General features: G+C 46.2%; 1 protein-coding gene across 1 annotated transcript in view; it reads left to right on the top strand.

Moving 5' to 3' along the window:
* Positions 1-14,711, top strand: part of CCDC83 (coiled-coil domain containing 83) — a 77,658-nt gene that overhangs the window by 31,222 nt on the left and 31,725 nt on the right. The gene's annotated exons all lie outside the window — the stretch shown is intronic.

Genomic DNA, 14,711 nt, shown 5'->3' with positions numbered 1-14,711 from the left:
CCACATAGCGATTATTGTCTGCCGAATGGTCCCCCCCCATAGCGATTATTGTCTGGTGAATTGCCCTCCATAGCGATTATTGTCTGGTGAATGCTCCCCCCCACATAGCGATTATTGTCTGGTAAATGCTCCCCCCAAATAGCGATTATTGTCTGGCGAATGGTCCCCCCCATAGCGATTATTGTCTGGTGAATGGCCCCCCCATAGCGATTATTGTCTGGTGAATGCCCCCCCCCCCATAGCGAGAGATTGTCTGGTGAATGCTCCCCCCACATAGCGATTATTGTCTGGTGAATGCCCCCCCATAGTAAGCGATTATTGTCTGGTGAATGCTCCCCCCACATAGCGATTATTGTCTGGTGGATGCTCCACACATAGCAAATATTTTCTGGTGAATGCTCCCTGCATAACGATTATTTTCTGGTGAAATGCTGCCCACTTTACGATTTCTGGTGAAATGATGCCCGCATAATGCTTATTTTCTGGTGAAATGCTGCTCTCTTTACGATTATTTTATGGTGAAATACTGCCCACTTTACGATTAATTTCTGGTGAAATGCTGCTCTCTTCACAAATATTTTATGGTGAAATGCTGCTATCTTTATGATTAATTTATGGTGAAATGCTGCTCTCTTTACGATTAATTTATGGTGAAATGCTGCTCTCTTTATGATTAATTCAGTACTGTAGAGTCGCAGTCAAGGAGTCGGAGTCGGGGGAATTTTGGGCACCCGGAGTCGGAGTCGTTGATTTCATAAACTTCGGAGTCGGATGATTTCTGTACAAAATCCACAGCCCTGTTAAGTATTAGACTAAGGAGTCTGAGCCATTTTGGGTACTCGGAGTTGGAGTCGTGGTTTCATAAACTGAGGAGTCGGAGTTGGAGTCGGAAGATTTTTGTACCGACTCCACAGCCCTGGATTAATTTATGGTGTAATGCTGCTCTCTTTACAATTAATTTATGGTGAAAGGCTGCCCTCTCTACGATTATTTTATGGTGAAATGCTGCCCACTTTACGATTATTTTCTGGTGAAATGGCGGTGGGGATGGGGGGGGGGCCATACAAAAAATTTGCTATGGGGCCCAGTCATTTCTAGCTACGCCCCTGCTACTCGCCTTTCACCTCTCTCGTTCACCAGCTTTTTTTCGCCCAGAATAGTCATTGTTTTAAGTTTTTTTTCTCGTTAGCCACTCTCTGAACACTTGAGATACTGTTAGGTGAGAAAATCCTAAAAGTGTTGTTGTCTCAGAGATGCTGGCACCAGCTCTTCTTGCACCGAGGATCGTCCCTCGTTCAAAGTCACTTAGAGCTTTTGTCTTACCCATGTTGACATTAACTTCCGTGATAACTATGTCGTTCAAAGCTGAGCGTTCCTTATTCAGACTTGTGAACTAAGAATTTACGATACCTCTGGGTCAATCCTAATACCAGGTCTGTGAGCAATGGAGTAAACAAGGATCCTTATCTTACCCCATTTAGATGGTCTGTTTGAATTAAAGCATCTTAATGACATATTTATGCTTGAAAAAAATATCTGTTTTCCCTTTTGATGTTGCATGTATATAAGCTGTCTGTACCACCAGCTTGCAAACTAACAGGATGTAAACTTGACGAAGGCTGCAAGGCCGAAAGCTTGTTTATTCTTATTCATTTGTAGTTAGCCAATAAATGGTCCCCCAACGCACAGCAATGTAACACAAGTGGGCTGTTCACACAGCCCACGTTGCGTTACATGTAACGCTGCACGTTCTGCCGAAAGTGCAGCATGCTACGGCGTTATAGCGGCTTAAGCCGCGTTAGACTGTTTGCACATGCACAGTCATGTTGGGGAGGAGCGGAGAGCGGCCAGGCACATGGCTAATTAATATTCACTGCACGTTGTGACGTCCAGTATTTACTTCCTCGTGCGGCCGCTCTGTGCGGCGATTGGCCGGCGGGACCATGTGATGCCGCATGTGTCCAAGAGTACGCATCACGGCATCACAGACGCCAGAGTGAGCTGCACAACGCGGCTCACTCTGACGTCCACATAGAAGAGCACCAGGCCTTGTGTTAGGTGCACATTATGCGACCTTAACGTACTACCTAACGCAACGTCTTGGTGTGTAACTAGCCTTAGAGGGCAAAAACCAGGAAAAAAAATATACTAAACCTGGTGCATCCATGACCATGGTCCAGAAACGTCTTCCAGATGTTCTCAATGATTGCATCCCCCTTGTACAGCTTGTGTCCTGTGTCCCCCATGTGTCCTCCTCTGTCCCCCATATCTCCTCCTCTGTCCTCCTTGTGTCCTCTGTCTCCCTTTGTCCTCCTCTACTCCCCCGGTATTCTCCTCCGCTCCAACTAAATAAATATCACCACCGCTACTATGTTAACCACTTAAGGACCACGGGCTTTACCTCCCCCAGTGACCAGGTTATTTTTTACAAATTAGGCCACTGCAGCTTTAAGGGCTTGCTGCAGGGCCGTACAACTCAGCACACAAGTGAACCCCCCCCCCCGCCTTTTTCTGCCCACCAATAGAGCTTTCTGTTGGTGGGCTCTGATCCCTGCCGGCATGTTTGTTTATTTTGTTTTTGCATTTTTGTATTTTTTTAATATAATAAATTGTACTTTTTTTTTCTTTCATTTCTTTAATTTCCATGCTTCCCTCCCCCTGCCAGCCAATCACTGCGATCGGCTGTCATAGGCATCAGCCTATGACAGCTGATTGCACCTGTGCCTCCCAGGGGGACAGCTGTGTCACAAGGCTGTCCCCAGTACAGCGCTGCCGTAGATCACAGCGCTATACAGTGTAAATAGATGGCGATCGCCGCTGGGAGACTGATGATGGAGCGGAGCTTCTTCATTCAAGAAGAGATGCACGCGCGATCTCCTGCAAAACCCCGCCCAACTACTTCACGCCTATTGGCGTTGAGTGGTCCTGGGGCCACGCCAATTCATGTGGATCGGTCTTATTGTAGTTAATTAACGTAGTAGCGGCTGCACTACTGAAGTATCCTGGTCACGCTACTGAAGTATCACAGTCGCACTATGAGGCCATTGCGTGGCATTAGGAAGGATCGCATGGAAGTGAAGCGTGCATGCTATGCTGACAGGACCGTGCATAGCATGCGCTCCATAGTAATAACCCGCGCTGCTTCTCCTTGCTAGTTTTAACCCGCGCTGCTTGAGTCCAGTACCCTTCATAAATCAACCTAAAAGTCCCAAGATGCTGAAATGTAAAAGTGGGTCTGCTAAATAATTTACTGCATTCTTCTGTATGTCACGACAGTGCCTCTTTAATAAGGGTCTTGTTTATGTAGGCAGCTGCCTTCCCACACCCAGCACTATCCCCGGCTACACATCACCTGTTACTGGCAGAGATGGTGATCATACAGACTGCCTAGGCACACTTGTGCCGGGGATTAGCTTGATTTAAAGGGCTTATTAGAATTTTTTGCATTCTTTAAATCTGAGAACTTCGAAGCTTTTATTCACTACCCAGATTTTTGTGTGTTGTTTATCTAAGGAGGTGACAGCAGCTGACATAAAATGTTCTGTATCAGTAGGTGTGGTTGGAAGAGTCACGATGTATGATATAAAGTGTTAATCCTCAAATACCTTACTTTTGCTTTAACCACTTCAAAGACAAACACTTATATAGCGCTTTTCTCCTGGCGGACTCAAAGTGCCAGAGCTGCAGCCGCTAGGACGCTCTCTATAGGCAGTAGCAGTGTTAGGGAGACTTGCCTAAGGTCTCCTGCTGAATAGGTGCTGGCTTACTGAACAGGCAGAAGCCGAGATTCAAACCCTGGTCTCCCATGTCAGAGGCAGAGCCCTTAACCATTACACTATCCAGCCAGCCACTTCACTGCTGAGGGTTTTCCCCCTTATGGACCAGAGCAATTTTCATCTTTCAGCGCTCCTCCCTTTCATTCACCAATAACTTTATCACTACTTATCACAACAAAATGCTCTATATCTTGTTTTTTTGCCACCAATTAGGCTTTCTTTGGGTGGTAAATTTTTCTAAGAATTATTTTATTCTAAATGCATTTTAAAGAGGTTTAAAACTGACATAATATTCAATAAAAACATGTTTTCCTACGTTTTATATCCCATACAGTTATCATATTTGCTTTTGTGCATAAGTATTATTATTCATTTAGAAATTACAAGTTCCCAAAGAACATTTTTTTTTGCTCTGAGAGCTGACATTGCATTTTATTCACAACTGGTGTATTCATAGTGTAATGTGTGCAGAAATGCTTTCTGAGTATCTGTCTGTGATCTGGAGTGTCTGAATTGCCAGAGAATGTTTACATTCCTCACTTGATACAATTAAGTAAACACAAGATAATGTAATCTCCAGTTCCCATGCGTCCAGCTTTCCCTGCAGGGAGCTTGTAAGTCCTGTGGTTAACTCGTTGAATGCTGTTCTAGTATTGCTCTTTTAGAGCAAAGAAGAAATGCTGGGTTTCATACCACTTTAATGGGAATAAAAAGAAAAAAGTTATTAGTTCTCATTTTTTGGTATTTATAGTCTTAAAATAATACATGTTACCATAATTAAAATTCACATATTTTATTTACCCATTTGTCCCAGTTATTACACCATTTAAATTATGTCCCAATCACAATGTATGGCGCCAATATTTTATTTGGAAATAAAAGTGCATTTTTTTCAGTTTTGCTTCCATCACTATTTACAAGCCTAGATTTTCAAAAATAAAAGTAATATTCCCTCTTAACATACTGTAGATGTAATTTTACTATTTGGCCACAAGATGTCCTTACGCATTAGCTTCCTGAGCGTACTATTAGTACGCTAACTGGAAGTTATGCGTGCAAGTTTAACTTTCGTTATTACAATAACCGCAGGCATCTCTTTGATGCTGGCGATCATTGACACGGGGACAGTGAGATCCAGATACATTAATTACAAGGGATCTTGCAAGGATTGTGAGGTATTTATGGCACATAGATACGACCCTTGGTTTACTTAACACCCACATAGACTCAGGCTGAGGCTGACAGGGAGAGTTTTTTACAGACCCTATCCTGTTCACTGTATGCTGCTGGAGCCTGGAAACAATAAACTTTATTGAGGGGGGGGGGGCACTGAGGGGGCAACAGTGATTTCCAGAGCATTCATTGATCTCCCCTCTAAAGATTGGCGGTGAAAACGCATGCAGGAGTGAACGGCGACAATAGACGAATAGCTACGCTCCTGAGATGGGAACAGTCTTCCTGCGGGGTGAATATATACTGTGGCTAGTGGTTAAACTCTTTTCCTTCTGCCTTCTTTCCAGTGCTGGTCGTAATGGAAAAAGCTACGCTTACGGATCATTACGCGTAATTTTACGCTATTACGCATTACGAAATTACGCTTACGGCATAGACATTCAATTTCAGTACATGTCTGTAATTACGCATTGCCCTTACGCAATTACGCGTAAGAATACCGTAATTCAGGTTGTTACGCGTAAATTCCTACTAGCTATTAATGCGTAAGGTCATGCTGCCAAGCGGAAAAGTTGATGCATGGATCAATGTTAGGTAGCCGCCGAATTTAAGGGTTAATAGCAAAGCCCCCTTAAGTGCTAAGAGCCTCAAATTTGGAGAATATATTAAGGAGATCAGAAGGAATAAGAGGAAAACATTTTTTTTCAAAAAGACCTTATAGTTTTTGAGAAAATCGATGTTAAAGTTTCAAAGGAAAAATATATACATTTAAAAACCCGCCGACTTTAACGGTTAATAGCAAAGCCTGCTTAAAATTTAGGAACACCAAATTCACAGGGTATATTAAGGGGATCAGTGGGAATAAGAGGAAAATTTTTTTTTCGAAAAGACCTTATAGTTTTTGAGAAAATCGATTTTTAAGTTTCAAGGGCAAAAATGTCTTTTAAATGCGGAAAATGTCAGTTTTTTTTGCACAGGTAACAATAGTGTTTTATTTTCATAGATTCCCCCAAGTGGGAAGAGTTTTACTTACTTCGTTCTGAGTGTGGGAAATATTTAAAAAAAAAACGACGTGGGGTCCCCCCTCCCAGACCTCTTTAACCCCTTGTCCCCCATGCAGGCTGGGATAGCCAGAATGCGGAGCACCGGCCGCGTGGGGCTCCGCACCCTGACTATACCAGTACCTCTATACTCATTTCTCCTGGGAGGGGGGGTGGGCATCTGGGGGACCCTTTTTAAAGGGGACTCCCAGATGCCACCATGAACCCCCCCCCCAGGAAATCGCGGCCTCCACCTCCACCGCCCATCGGAGGTGGAGAAGAGCCCCTTGTACTTGGATTGGACAAGGGCTCGGAGGGGGAGGGGAAAGCTTGGCTGCCCCTCCCCTTCCAAGACCCCCCAATCCATGGACCATGCGGGCTGGTATAGTCAGGGTGCAGAGCCCCACGCGGCCGGTGCTCCGCATTCTGGCTATCCCAGTCTGCATGGGGGACAAGGGGTTAAAGAGGTCTGGGAGGGGGGACCCCACGTCGTTTTTTTTTTAATATTTCCCACACTCAGAACGAAGTAAGTAAAACTCTTCCCACTTGGGGGAATCTATGAAAATAAAACACTATTGTTACCTGTGCAAAAAAACCTGACATTTTCCGCATTTAAAAGACATTTTTGCCCTTGAAACTTAAAAATCGATTTTCTCAAAAACTATAAGGTCTTTTTGAAAAAAAATTTTTTCCTCTTATTCCCACTGATCCCCTTAATATACCCTGTGAATTTGGTGTTCCTAAATTTTAAGCAGGCTTTGCTATTAACTGTTAAAGTCGGCGGGTTTTTAAATGTATATATTTTTCCTTTGAAACTTTAACATCGATTTTCTCAAAAACTATAAGGTCTTTTTGAAAAAAAAAATGTTCCCTCTTATTCCTTCTGATCTCCTTAATATATTCTCCAAATTTGAGGCTCTTAGCACTTAAGGGGGCTTTGCTATTAACCCTTAAAGTCGGCGGCTTTTTTATATTATACGGGAGCGTAATATTACGCGATTACGGCAGACTGTGTAATTTCAATAGGAGTTTACTGTCTTATGCGTAATTTGTTACGCGTAAAACGTAACCCACGGTCTACGCGTAATTAATTACGCGTAATACCGTAACCTTACACGTAACGCTTACGGTGCATTTGTAGTGAATTACGATGCGTAATTACGCTAATGCGTAGTTTCGGCCCAGCACTGCTTCTTTCTCCTAAAATCTTAAAGTGTACTTGTAACAAAAAAGAGCCTTGGAATGGGGAAGCCTCTGGATCCTAAATAGGCTTTCCCCGTCCTTCACTGTCTTTCCATTCCAGCGCTGGGACCCCCGGAATTTGGCTTGCTGGCGCCTTGCCACACTTCAGTGGTCCCAGCGCAGGATCAAGATGACGGAGTAGGGGGAGCCTCTTTAGAAACCAGAGTCTTCCCCGACCTGAGGTGAGTGCCCCCCTAGAGGAGAGTTTTGTTTTTACAGGTTAACTTTAATTGCAGAGCTGAGTTATGCAAGATCTCATTATCGCACATTTGTAGCCCGCAGGCCTGGCATATGCGGAGAAGTGTCTGCCCTGCCTATACCTAGAAAGTCCTTTAAAGTGAACCTCCGGACTAAAAATCTACTCAGCAGAACTGAAAAGGCCTGGTGTTTCTTTAACAGTTTCACAGCATCAGAACTTTGTTTCTCTTACCCAAGCCTCATTTTTAGCTGCACAGAAGAAAACTGCCCGGGCATTTTTCCCCTGATGCTGTGCAAAGCATGATGGGATTGCTGATGTTGTTGTTCTCGTTCTGCTGTTTTGATGGAATTTTTTTTTTTCATTTTGAATTAGAGATTTGAAGCCTAGCGCGTGCAGCTGGGAGGGGTGATCAGGACAAAGGACAGTTGGAACTGTGTCTCCTGCTCCTTGTCACCTCCTTTCAACCAAAAAGATGGCTGCCCCCATGACAAAGATGGCAGCCCCCATGAATCACAAACATGTGCCTGTTCTTTTAAAACAGGGTGGGTAAGAGATTATATTACCTATCTATTCTAATTAACATAACTAATGTAACTTGATGACAGTATCTTTGTTTAGGCTGAAGTTCCCCTTTAATCCCCCTCCAACTGCTGCTGACTTATTATCATTGTATTTCAAACATCATATTTTTATCAAGATCCTAAAGCCAAGCCTGTTGGTGAGACATCCGAGTCATGAGAAGCATCTGGCAGGGAAAGTTCCTACCATACTTGTCTGCTTACTGAGAAGCCTCTGGGGGATTATGTCAAAACAAAAAAAAATGCTTGAAAGAGGACAAGACATTATTTTGCTGACCTCTACTGGTCAGTAGGGAATTTACTGTCTGTACTGCTCACTGAATTTGCTGTTCAGGTCATGAAAATGACTTCTGATGTCAACATGGCACATTTGAAGTCAATTTTTGACTACTGCATATTTCCCAACTTTTTGAGATCAGAAAGAGGGACACATAAGCCACACCCCTGCCACACCCCTAATCGGGCCCCAGACACACCCCTAATCACACATACTGTAAACAGGGTGGGACTGGGACACTAAGGGCACACCAGGAGAGTTTCAGCCTAAGGCCCACCCCCATCCCCCCACGGCACGGGATCGCACCCCCCCCCCCCCCCCACACACACACACACGTGGCACAGGATCACCCCCACATTTTGAGCTCACATATGCATGTACACCAGAAATTTAGCACTATATAAATACATCATTTGGTAGGACATTAGATTATGGTAGGGAATAGATTGTAAGCACTTCTGAGGACAGGCCAGGGAGACGGACACATGCGCTGCAGCACAAAAAGAGTGGGTATCACCATGCACTGGAACATGAGAGTTGTCATGATGGGTCATTGGCAGATCCAAAAATACACAAAATAACAAAAAAAAATACACAAAATAAGTAGCGGTGCTATTGACAGAGAGTGGCTCTGACCAGAAAAACTTAAGATAAAATAATCAAGTAGTAAAAATTTTAAGTAGTCACACACCTCCATAAAATAATTAAGTAGCCAGGTGCCTTACAATGAACCAAATAAATAGCCAGGTGCGTCAAAATAAAATAATTTGGTAGCCAAATGGGCCCTGTATGTATGCATAAATTAAGTAGCCATGTTCCCCAGAAAACAGCATTAAAGGGAAGGTTCAAGCAAAAAAAAAAAAATGAGTTTTACTTACCTGGGGCTTCTACCAGCCTCATGTAGCCATCCTGTGCCCTTGTAGTCACTCACTGCTGCTCCAGTCCCCCGCTGGCAGCTTTCTGACCTCGGAGGTCAGGGCCACATTGCATACATTTTTACGCATTCCAGCTAGTGCAGGAACAAAAATTTACGTGTTGCACCACTAACACGTAAAAATGTATGTGTTAATGTTCCTGCACTAGCGGGAATGTGTAAAAATGTACGCAATTCGGCCCTGACCTCCGAGGTCAGAAAGCTCCCAGCGGGGGACTGGAGCAGCAGTGAGTGACTACGAGGGCACAGGATGGCTGCATGGGGCTGGTAGAAGCCCAAGGTAAGTGAAACTCATTTTTTTTTTTTGCTTGGACCTTCCCTTAAGTAGCCATGTACCGATATATATCAGTATTAGGTAGCCAGCTATAAGTGTCCCCTGCATAGGTAGTTAAATATAGGTGTCCCCAGTATAGGTAGCCAGGTCTATAGGTGTCCCCAGTATAAGTACCCAGGTCTATAGGTGTCCCCAGTGTACTTAGTCAGGTCTATAGGTGTCCCCAGTTTAGTTAGCCACATCTATAGGTGTCCCCAGTTTACATAGCCAGGTGTATAGGTGTCCCCAGTTTAAGTAGTCTGGTCTATAGGTGTCCCCAGTGTCCATAGGTGTCCCCAGACTAGGTAGCCTGAAAGGAAGGTACAGCGATGGGCACAGAGCAGCGGGGAAGGGGGGAAGTCTCCCCCCTCCCTCACCTGGAGGCCCCCCTTCACCGCTCCCCCCTCCAAGATAGAATGTGCAGCGCAGCGGCAGCGAGCGGGCAACAACTTACAACTTACTACTGTCTTCCTGCATGATCCCGCTCTGCCTACCGCTACTCGGGTCTTGTCTTCTCTGCTGTCCAATCACGCTCTCACTGTGCTTCCTGTGTGAGCGTGATTGGACAGCAGAGAAGACCAGACCAGAGCAGCGGCAGGCAGAGCGGGATCATGCAGGAATTAGTAAGTAGTAAGTAGTTGCCAACTCGCTGCCGTTGCTCATTCTAGCTTGGAGGGGGGAGCGGCGAAGGGGGGGCCCCTAGGTGAGGGAGGGGGGGAGAGTCTGCCCCCCTTCCCCGCTGCTCTGTGCCCACCTCTGCTCCTCCTTCCTGCGCTGTGCCCCCTCCTGCAGTGCTTGGGGGCCCCCGGGGGCCACTAAAAGGGAGGCCTACCGGACAGAATCCCAGGCTCCTGCCGGCCCTGTCCGACGCTGACTGTAAATATTTCATGAGAAAAATATGTTGTTTTATAATTCAGACTACACTGGTCCTTTCTATCCTATCCTATCTATTCTATCATGTTAACATGTGAGAATAAGGAATATATCATTTAAAGGATTGGAACAGTGGGTGCATGTCATTTCGGCGCCGCTCTGTTTGGCGCGGTGAGAGCCGAATGACAGCTCTCATCGCTGCCACTAAACTCCGAGGCGGCTTTAAATACTATTCCCCCTCCAAGTTGTCGCAACTCGGAGGGAGATGTAATACGGGGTGTGGCAGCCACCAGAGCCCCAAATTACCGCTACGTGGGGTGCGCATAATAGTATTGCTTCTATGACGGCGCCCAGTTTCGGCGCTCGGCTCTCAGAGCCACACGCTGAAATAAGCTGATCCATGGGAACAGTGATTAGAGTCAATTAAACACATTTATCAGCAGAAAAATCCATGTATTTATAAAAATCTGTACATCGGCCTTGAAAGAGGGACAATTGCAGGGGAAAGAGGGACAGGGTTCCCAAAGAGGGACTGTCCCTTCAAAAGAGGGACAATTGGGAGCTATGCTAGATTGTAGATTTTCTAGATTGTAAGCCTTTGGGCAGGGTCCTCCTCCTTTTGTGTCCTACCTGATCATGCACCTCCATTACTGTGAACCCATGCTATGCATCTGAGTGAACCTAACTTGCCTAATCTCCATGCTCCATCCAGTGGCTGGCTAAGCATTACCTTGTACTCATAGGGCTTGATTCACAAAGTCGTGCAAACTGTTTAGCACGGGTGTGCTAAACAGTTAGCACGTGAAGTGCCGTTGGCGGACTTTTGCAAGCGCAAAGTGCCGCGATTCGCATGATCGCGGACTTTTGCGCGTGCAATTTGCAAATCATGGCAAATTGCGCACGCAAAAGTCCGTGATCGCGCGAATCGCAGCACTTTGCGCTCGCAAAAGTCCGCGAACGGCCCTTCACAAGCTAACATTTTAACATTTACCGGAGGTCTGCCTCATCGTGGCGCAAGTGTCTAGTATAATATACTTTGCATGCAAACCATATTGGAAGCTAAAGTATCTCCTAGTTTAATAAATGTTAGCACTTGTCTTGGATGCAGGGCGTGCATTTTTCAGTCTGGCAGAGGCGGTGTATGCCTGTGCGATTAACCATTCAATTGCAACATGTGTTTAGGGATGCGCAGCCTTAACCCCACCTTTCCTTAACTTTGTAACTATGTAACTGTCAGGTTAGCTTCTCCCAGCCCCTCCTCCTGAGTTTCCTGTATGCATGATAAGTAGTAGCAGATTTGCATATGATTTGCATCTGAATTGAATGCGAAGTGTGCAGAAAGTCTATATAGGTGCTACACACTGAGCTGGTGGTAATTTCAGATGCAGCCTTAGTGGTATGCGCTGGCGTTCTCCTCGCTAACATTTTAGCACACCCGGGCTAAACAGTTTGCACGGCTTTGTGAATCAAGCCCATACTGTGGTGCATGATCTGGTCTTTCTTGTATTCCTGTATTGTCATATTGCTGTATGTCACCCCTAAATATTGTCTGTAACCTAAACTAATGTCCAGCACTGCGTAATATGTTGGCGCTTTATAAATACAATAAATAAATAATATGCTACTACAACACCCTCCTGTGTGGCTTTCCTATAAACCATATTTCCCCACTAGAGTCCATCATTCACTGCTCCCACTGTACCCCCCAAACCCGCCTGCACATCCCCCAACTGGCTACCCATTAGTTCTAGAATCACCTTCAAGATACTGTGCATGGCCTACAAACCCCCCTCCCCACACACACACACACACACAATACCTGCCCGACCTACGGGCTCGCCCCCTCCATCAACATCTTCAATAAGCCCTCCCTCACCCACGCACCCCCAGCTGCTGAGCATCGTCCCCCACATAGAGTGTCCCTGCTCTCCTTCTCTAGATAGCAAGCCTTTGGTCAGTGTGCTCCCCCCTTTGCGTTCTCCCCCCTTGTGTAGGGAAGAGGAGCGAAGCCAGAACCAAGACGAGGAATATCTGTCAGCTCCTGCTATGCAGAGGAGTGTAACATCTTCAACTAGCAGCCATGCTCTTTATTATGGCCTAAGGGGTACTGTTCTTAGCTGGTTTCAGACCTTCCTATCTGGCAGGACACAGCAAGTATGTCTGGGCACACACTACTCTAACCCAGTGCCACTTCCCTATGAAGTTCCACAGGGTTCTGTACTATCACCATTACTCTTTGCAGTCTACATGCTCCCACTGGGCAAAATAATCCAGAACTATGGCCTAGGATACCATTGTTATGCAGATGACACACAACTGTATCTGTCCTTCAAGCCTGGCACCCAAGACCCATCAGCATCCATTGATGCGTGTCTAGTGGATTTACAAAATTGGATGAACACCAGCTGGCTGAGGCTAAACTCTGACAAAACAGAGGTGTTGGTGGTAGGTGGTCCACACATGATGGATAAAGTTCAAAACGCTCACCACCTCAAGCTAGCAATTGGGGGAGATACTGTACAGTATAAAGACTCTGTGCGAAACCTTGGGGTGATCCTGGATGGAAATCTAAAACTCAAACAGCAGATATCAGCTGTCGTCAAGTCTTCCTTCTTCCATCTAAGAAATATAGCGAAAATCAAACACCTTATCCCAGCTGAAGACCTACCTGCCCTGCTTCATGCATTTGTATCCTCCCGCCTAGACTACTGCAACACCCTGTTCATCGGATCTACAAATAAGGTTCTGTGCCCCTTACAGCTAGTACAGAATGCTGCAGCCAGACTCCTAGCCAATGCCCCCCGCAGCTCACACATCACCCCAGTACTGCAAACTCTTCACTGGTTACCAGTAAAATGAAGAATCAATTTTAAGATCTGCCTGCTGACATTCAAGGCTCTACACCACATGGGACCCAAATACATAGCAGATCTATTGGAACTTTATGCCCCTCCACGCACCCTCCGCTCTGCCAACAAGATGAAGCTGATTATTCCCAGGGTACACTTAACATTTGGTGCTCGGGCCTTTTCCTACGCAGCCCCTACTCTATGGAACTCACTTCCACAATCAGTACGAGAGGCTCCCTCTCTGGACAGCTTTAAAAAAAGGCTAAAAACTCACCTCTTTTCCCTAGCCTTTGAGACGGCATAATGCAGGGTCACAGCGCTTTGAGTCCCCAGGGAGAAAAGCGCTATATAAATATTATTGTTATTGTTATTACCCCCAGGAACGCCTCCAGGAATAGGCAGTACAGGCTATTGCCTGGAGTGCCATTGGTCCTGGGGGGCACAATGTTGCTGGATTAAGCCCAGCCCACAAATTAAGCCCCTCCCCAGACTAAGCTCCGCCCTGTGGGTGTTCTATTACTTGCTTCTGCTGCCTCTACTTAGCGTAAGTTGCAGGCAGCTGTCGCCTCTGTGCCTTGTTCATCCTGCTGTCTTCCTTTGTGCCTCCTTCTGTCTCCATGTGCCTCCTTTAGCCCCCCCTGTGCCACCACTGCCTCCTTCTGTCCACCTATGCCTCCTTATGTCTCCTTTGCCTTTATTTGTCCCCTTGTGCTACCTCTGCCCCCCTGTTCCTCCTTCAGTCCCCATTTTGTCCTCTGTCCACCTGTGCCTCCTTCTGTGCCCCTTTGTGCCTTCTTCTGTCTCCCTGTGGCTCTTTCTGTCCCCCTCTGCCTCCTTCTGTCTCCCTGTGCCTCAATACATCCCCCTCTGCAGTCTTCTGTTCCCCTTTTGTGCCTCCTTTTTTCCCCCTTTGTGCATACTTCTGTCCCCCTTTGTGCCTCGCCCTGTCTCCCTGTGCTTCTTTCTGCCCCCCTTTGTGCCTTTTTTTTGTCCCCCAATTTTTTTTTTCTTATAGGTGCAGGCAGGTATCAGGGCAATTAGGGGGAACTTAGGAAGAGAAGCCCTGCCTATGTGTATTTTCTGGTGAAACGCAGCCCGCATTGCGTATTTTCTGGTGAAACGCTGCCACATTTACTTGTATTTTCTGGTGAAGCGCTGCTGCATTCCCCTAAGCCCCCCCTGCGCTCAGCGAGACCCCATAATTCACAGCAGCACTGCTGACACTGAGCGTGTCAGCAGCGGATGAGTTTACCTTTTAAATGCCATTCTCCGCTCTCCCCCGCCTCCTGCATCGCTCCGGTCCCCGCCCACATCCCTTCCCTCCACGCTGATTGGAGGAAAGGGACACGGGCGGGGACCGAAGCTCTGCAGGAGGCGGGGGAGAGCGGAGAATGACATTAAAAAGGTAAACACAGCCGCACAGCGCGGCTGTGAATTATGGGGTCTCGCTGAGCGCA

This window comes from Hyperolius riggenbachi, chromosome 2 (genome assembly GCF_040937935.1).
Source record: "Hyperolius riggenbachi isolate aHypRig1 chromosome 2, aHypRig1.pri, whole genome shotgun sequence".
Taxonomy (NCBI): domain Eukaryota; kingdom Metazoa; phylum Chordata; class Amphibia; order Anura; family Hyperoliidae; genus Hyperolius; species Hyperolius riggenbachi.
This window is presented reverse-complemented; position numbering and strand designations above follow the sequence as displayed.